Below are 7,215 nucleotides of genomic sequence, written 5' to 3' on the forward strand. Positions count from 1 at the left end.
ATTGCGACTCGGGGACGTCTCCCGAGTCTTTGCGGTAGCTCCAAACAACTCTCCCCGGGTTCATTTTATTTAGACTCCCTAAGTTCATTAGATTCATTTGTTTAGGTGCCGGAATCTTCGGCTCTGATACCACTTTGTAACACCCCCTCATACCAAGGTGCCTTACCAGGATCACCCTACCATGAAAGTGTGTTACCATCTCGGTTACCCGAGGTTAGTACATATCAAAAGCGTCTGAACTGAGCACATTTATTAAATGCCATAAAGGGTTAAAGTTTACATCAAACCAAAATCCAAAAACTGAATCAACAATACAACTCCAATGTCTGACAACTAATGAAATAAAAACTAAGACTCGGACGGTGATGCTATGACTGGTGATGACAACGCTCCCATGACTGCCCCAAGCTTACCACTAGCAATACCTGTCAAGTCTGCTCACCATCCCCGAATGGATCACCGCAGATTCCACAAACAACAACGGGGTCAGTATTACTCAAACAATATAAGACAAACAAACGAGATAACCAGCTGATCATCCTCCAACCCCAGTCTCCCGATTTCACACAATAACCGACTACACACCAAAGTGTGTAGCCCTGCCAGATTACCCATCGCAACAGGTAATCCTCGCCACCAGTGGGTGACCGCAGCCGCTCCCACCTAGTCTAGCTCATCAACGAGCGACTAACAATCCCTGTCCCTTAATGTGCACATCCCCTCCCGTGGCGGGTTCCACGGAGGGCGAAATAGGGTGTGAATCCACTCCCGCAAGTGACTCCACCACAATCACAATCACACAACATCACAGCCGTCACAACATCTCCACACCAACACCGTCACCACAACATTAATACTCCGATGATATCAGCAGATAACAATATTTACAAAACAAACATGTCTTAACAATGAACAGTAAACTGAGTAGGGAAACCCTACCTTAGCAATCAACAGTAGCACGAAGCTCGGACAATCAGAAAGGCTCATCTACGAAGTCTTCTCCTATACAATGATCACATAACACAATTACACATTGCACAATCCCCCATATTCCCAATTCCATATATGTATACAGTAACCCCAAAGTACACAAACAACATAGAAATAGAACTTACCAACAGTAGGATGAGGAATTATACACAAGAACCACGAAGATTGCACACACCATGATGCTAGGGAATGATTATGAAGTGATTAGGGAGTGATTAGGGTAAACGTAAAGTGATGAAGTTTGAAAATAAGGTTTTAGAAACTGACGCGGGATATAAAATAACCCTAAACATTCCCTAATCAAACCGTCAAAATACGCTTCGCCAGACCGGATACTCGGTCGAGTAAAGTGTATACTCGGCCGAGTATCCTCTACTCGGTCGAGTATTCACTATACTCGGCCGAGTATTCCTCGGCAGAACCAACCCAGACTATAACAACAGCACTACTCGGCCGAGTAGGCTCTACTCAGTCGAGTAGTCACCAAAGAAAATCCGTAGTATTACACTATATATATATATATATGCAACTTTTATATACTAAATAAAACGATTTCACTTCCGTATCACTAAAATGCCACATTATAAACAAACTAACATGCTTTTCATCCAATCCAACATATAAATCACATATATTTCAACTTCTATTCCATACCTCCAATCCTCCACATTCAACATCCATCAATTCACACCACACGCTACTATATAAATACACAAACCAGAAGACAACACATACGATCCTGACACGTATCCCATGCACTAGTAGAAAAAGTCTCATTGACATCGGTTATTTTACCCCATTTACATCGCTTTTGTGGCAATGTTTCTGGGGGCGACGTATTTAGTATTTTTACCTTAACATCGATTTTAGAACCGATGTAAATAGTATACAATTAATATCGGTTATAAGTGAAAACCGATGTTAATTTTGTTTCAATTACATCGGATTTGGTCTACAACCGATGTAAATAGTATATTATTAACATCGGTTATAGGTGAAAAGCGATGTTAATAGTGTCTCAATTACATCGGTTTTGGTCTGAAACTGATGTAATGTAAATGACAATCGTATACTACACGATTCTACATCGGTTTTGGTCTCAATTACATCAGTTTTGTCTGAAAATGATGTAGTATGAAACTAATGTAGTATGTTTCAGGTTCGCAAATGACGATTTACTCATAACCTATTTGTGAATTTTTACACTATTAGGGGCCTGCAAAATGAATCAATATACAAATAATAACCCTGCATCTCATTTCTTCCAACATTTCAAACACAACTATATATTTATTATACCAAGAAAAATATCATAGCGTATACAATTCCATCCATTCAAAGTAGTTTAAAACGTACACTACAAGCTTTTACTAGGCATTTATGCATAAAAGTAGCCTAAGACACTATACTACACGCTTCTACGATGCAAAATGTGTATTTTTAATTACAATTTCTAGAAATCTAAACCATACATATTCTAGACGTTTTTTTCCACAATAAAGCGACCAAAGCTCTCGAACCTTGTTCATTTGTTCAATTGTCAATTGCGAACCTGAAACACACTACATAAAAGAACAAGGATTAGGAAGAGGTACACACTTAGAAAATACGAACAATATCTATACATAAAAATTCAAAGAGTTCGAGACAATAGATCAAGATACCTTTATTACATCGTCTGATCTGATGATGCGTGACATACGGTAATATCATACATCCACTTCATAACATAATAACCGCACTCATTACTCTACGGTTATTGAGGGCATTACATTTATACAAAATCAAGAGTAAGTAGGCAGCCGACAAGGGCACTAACAGTATGTAAGAAAAGTTCCTATATTCATGGAGGTATATATATATATATATATATATATATATATATATATATATATATATATATATATATATATATATATATATATAACATATAATTTATTCTTATTGCATATCCATACTTTGTATTTTTTAAAAGGTTTGGGATACCAGGCAGCAGTCATGTTGTAATACTTTTCAAGTTCTTGACGAGTACATATCAGATATTACTTTTGCACCCTAATCGATGAGATTATTACCTTGGTGTGGAGTACTACCTAGAAAGGATTATTAGTGACCAAGGAAATGAGGCGAATTTGTGTGCAACATCCACTCAAGGTACACTACTACTATAAATAATTTAATATTTCCAGAAAAAATTGTGTGACAGTACCTTGTCTGGATTTTACAAAGGTGTGATATTTAATCATGTAAAGATAGGGATAGCAGGTCATTATGTACACATAGTGCCTAAAACCCTTGAAGGCTCTTTTGCTACTGCCTAGCAAAGTCATACATATGCACACTTTTTTAAAATATGAGGGGTCAAACGTAAAGCTGATTTAAGGAGGCTTAGAGTATTGTGAATCAGATAAATGACTATGGTTTAACAGTATCAACAACAGCAACATCATATATATGCCTCAAATCATATATATTAAACAAGATCAGCAGCAACATCATCATACATATGCATCAACATACAGGAACAACATCAATAATCTCAGTCTATCAGTGAGTTAACTAGGCATAATTGGTTCACTTTGCTACTCAACACCTCAATCATATATATTAAACAAGATCAGCCAGTTTGTGCACCTCAATCATATTTTTTTGACATACCACGCATTCAAGCCCTAAAAGAATGCCTTTTTCAAGCCCTGAAATTGAATACATGAAAAGTAATCATATTATCGATGATTCATACATGAATAACTATAATTTAATGTTGTTAGCTAGTCGATTGAACTTACCATGTTAATCAACTTTTTATCTGCCATGTCTTCTTTATCGCCTTATCCGAGTCAAAAATATATGTAATAATATCTCCAAGACAAAATACAATCAACATCTAATGCGAGCTATATAAAAAAACATAATTTATAAATCCTTTAATTAGGTGAGCTAAGTGATGAAATGCAGGAAAAAAAACAGAAAATTGTAATACTCACGCCTCATAAAAAGCACCCATCACATATCTCTTATCTTGTTTAGCCTTTAAAGCCTCTGTTAAGTATCTCTCCGTCTCAACCTCGGAATGCATATATGTGCAAAGTCTATCGGGGCACAAAAATCCAACTAGTTTTTTTTTGTCACTCCAAGTTAAGTCCTATAGTCATACAAGAAGATACATTATTATGAGTATAAAATTCATAATAAGTATATAAATGTTGATATACACACATTTGTAAAGGAAGCCGTATTGAATCATGGGAAAAAAAGATACCTTCCCCAAAGTTGAAGTATGAATATATTTAACCTTTCATATCTGAACATCTCCCTAATATAAAACAGAGAACTGCATTTAATCTTTATTTTATTTTATGTATACTTATTATAGTCATCCCAAACAAGTCGACAATATTCTACCTGACTAAGCACCTAAAGAGAGGATCACCTAACCAAGCTAATAGTTACTCCGTATCTAACTACACTATACAAATTGCATGTATATTAACCAAACTTGACAAAATATAATAGTTATACAATCAAGTGATCAACACTGTCGAATGAAGTAGACTAACTCAAAAACATGACTCATGTTATCGACAATCCATGATCTTCACCCTTCAGCTACTCAAAGATTGTAAACTTGGTGCCTGAATATGTAAAGTGCCCTTCCTGGCTTCCTTGTTCTCTACTTTTAGATGGATTAGAATAATTGTATGGGGGAATTGGGATTACGCCCTTATAAACTCATTCTCATGTCAACTAACATTACCATACTTGTACTTTCCACATATGCGATTAACAAAAACAGTAACCATATCCTATTAAGGATTACCACCCAACAGATATAAGACAAAAATAGGACTAACATCATCTCAGTAAGTTGCAGTTGTTTAGGTTTAGAATTCGCAGGAGATTCTCGATTACATTACTTCACAGGCTCAAAGATTCATCCACTCTAATCCATCATTTCCCACTTAACCACGAAGCTCTTCTTCCACAATTGCATATTGCATCACCTAATCATATGAAAATAATGGGTTTTCAAAGCATTTAGAATAATCATATCATTGATATTATTCAACAATGCAAATTGGCATAACAATCATCTCACCCACACTCGTTCCACAACTATCGCACTTTGTGTCAATATTAAAAGCAAAAAAAATATCTGCCAAACTTAAAATTCTCAAAGCTATCTTGAAATATACGATTAATCAATCATAAACTATAATAATAGATCCATAATAAATTGTTATAAATTAAATAGCATCACATAACATTAAGAAAATATACAATTTTTTAATCCATATACAATCCACCAGTTATAAAGCCAGAATCATCAACCAAAAAAATTTGATAAAACAAACCGCTCTAGAAATTCATTATAAAATAGTTCAATTAATCGGAAATTAGCACCGAATCGAACAAACTGACAATTGGAATTCAATAGAACTCACTCTGTATGGCTACACCAATAGTTTTATTCTGAATCACTCTAATCGTAAAAGAGTAATTGTTGTTGCAGAAACTTGTCAAGCATTAACAATTTACAAATGACCCCATACAATTAGAAGAAACTTCTCAAGAACTAATAAGCAAGTATAATTCATTCCGTAAGCCAACTTACCAATATGATGATTAGAGCTCAAGAAATTTCCGACAATCAATCAGTCACCATAGCATATTTCTCCCATTCGCCATCAGAGAGGCCTTTGGACAATCGTGCAGATATCAAACCCATTGCGGAGAGAGTCCCGCATAGTTTGATCTATCTACGATTGCACCCCGGTCTGCAACCAAATTATCATTAGAGTTATAATATTTGGCTAAGATTAGAATAAGGTACTTTCTACTTTCCAATTGGTCTACAAACATATGATTCTTGTATCAGTTGCCGTAAAATGTATCAAAGTAGTCATTTTTTAACAGGTTTTACATTAATCGCTAGTGTAAGCATCTCACCACATCCCAAATCCAAGCAGCTGACTAAACCCTAAAAAATCACCACACCAATCAATTAGCCGCATCTTATAGTTTGCAAGAGGTACAATCAGAATGGGACATTAATTAACAGAACAAAAACCCTTCTAAAAAATGGACGATTCGTTATACTGACCTAACAAATAACAATCCTTACTTATAATCACATAAATCATTCAATTAAATTGTTGCGAGTGAAGGTGTTTAATTAAACATAACTAACATAGATTGTAGGATCAGTATTATGTTATTTTAAACATGATTCAAGTGAAACTCAATATAAACGATTAAAAAGGAAAAAAAGACATACATCAATACAATGGTGGCTTTAACTTGTCGTTGTCGGAGTAAAAAATGTGGTGCATTGCGAGAATGAGGGTAGAGCGCATCAACGTAACAGCATATGTAGAGTGCGAGATATAAGGTGGTATCAATGGTGATTGAGGGTGTTGATGGGCAGATTGAATGAAAGGGGAGGATGAGACTTGAGAGTGCCAAGTTATGAGAGAAAATGAACGGTCGTGTGAAAAGGAGAAGTTAGGGTTATCTATTGATGAGAAGACTATTTACATCGGTTATATGCTAAAATCGATGTTAATGATATTTTATTTACACCGTTTTCTTTAGATAATCGATGTAAATAAGAAACTACACACATTTGACATCGATTTTTGTATGAACCGATGTTATTTACGAGCAATTACATCGGTTTAGCTAAAAATGATGTTATTGGGGCGATGTTAATAGGACTAATTGTACTAGTGATGTGACCGGTTCAAAATTGTAGGACGAGTTCGCGACTTTAGGACGTCTCCCAAGCCTTTGCATTAGCTCCTACAACTTCTACTCCGGGTTCATTTTAATTTGACTCCCTACATTCATTAGGTTCATTTGTTACAGGTTTCAGGATCGTCGCTCTGATACCACTTTATAACACCCCCATACTCCAAGTGCCTTACCAGGACCACTCAGGTATAGGAATGTTACCATCTCGGTTACCCGAGGCAATGAATATCATAAGACAATAACGAAACGTACTTTAAAGGTAAATATAGTTAAATGATTACATGTTCAAAACCAAAACCGATAATCCAATACAACCAAATTCAAAAGTGTCTACTATCAAAACTGAACAACTAAGACACCGTCTGACACAGCGGAAGACTCTTCTAATGCCAAGTGATGACTCATCCCAGCTAGCCCGAAAGCATCAACTCAAACCTGCTCAACAACTGCTCACCATCCCCCGAATGGATC

At 35.8% G+C, this 7,215-nt stretch overlaps 1 long non-coding RNA gene across 6 annotated transcripts; it reads right to left on the reverse strand.

Annotated features, from left to right (window-relative positions):
- Nucleotides 1–2,260: 2,260 nt before the first annotated feature.
- LOC141592126 (uncharacterized) lies at nucleotides 2,261–6,529 on the reverse strand. Of its 6 annotated transcripts, none has more exons than XR_012521059.1 (5): nucleotides 6,269–6,528; nucleotides 5,606–5,768; nucleotides 4,845–4,994; nucleotides 3,649–4,135; nucleotides 2,261–2,740 (listed from the first exon to the last, which is right to left on the reverse strand). It is a non-coding gene; the product is annotated as an uncharacterized LOC141592126 (long non-coding RNA). The 6 variants fall into 6 exon arrangements; XR_012521061.1 differs by having other exon boundaries at nucleotides 2,261–2,552; nucleotides 3,625–4,135; XR_012521060.1 differs by lacking the exon at nucleotides 2,261–2,740 and adding an exon at nucleotides 4,253–4,306 and having other exon boundaries at nucleotides 2,908–4,135; nucleotides 6,269–6,529.
- Between the last annotated feature and the right edge of the window lie 686 nt (nucleotides 6,530–7,215).

Source organism: Silene latifolia, chromosome 7 (assembly GCF_048544455.1).
Source record: "Silene latifolia isolate original U9 population chromosome 7, ASM4854445v1, whole genome shotgun sequence".
NCBI classification, from domain to species: Eukaryota; Viridiplantae; Streptophyta; class Magnoliopsida; order Caryophyllales; family Caryophyllaceae; genus Silene; species Silene latifolia.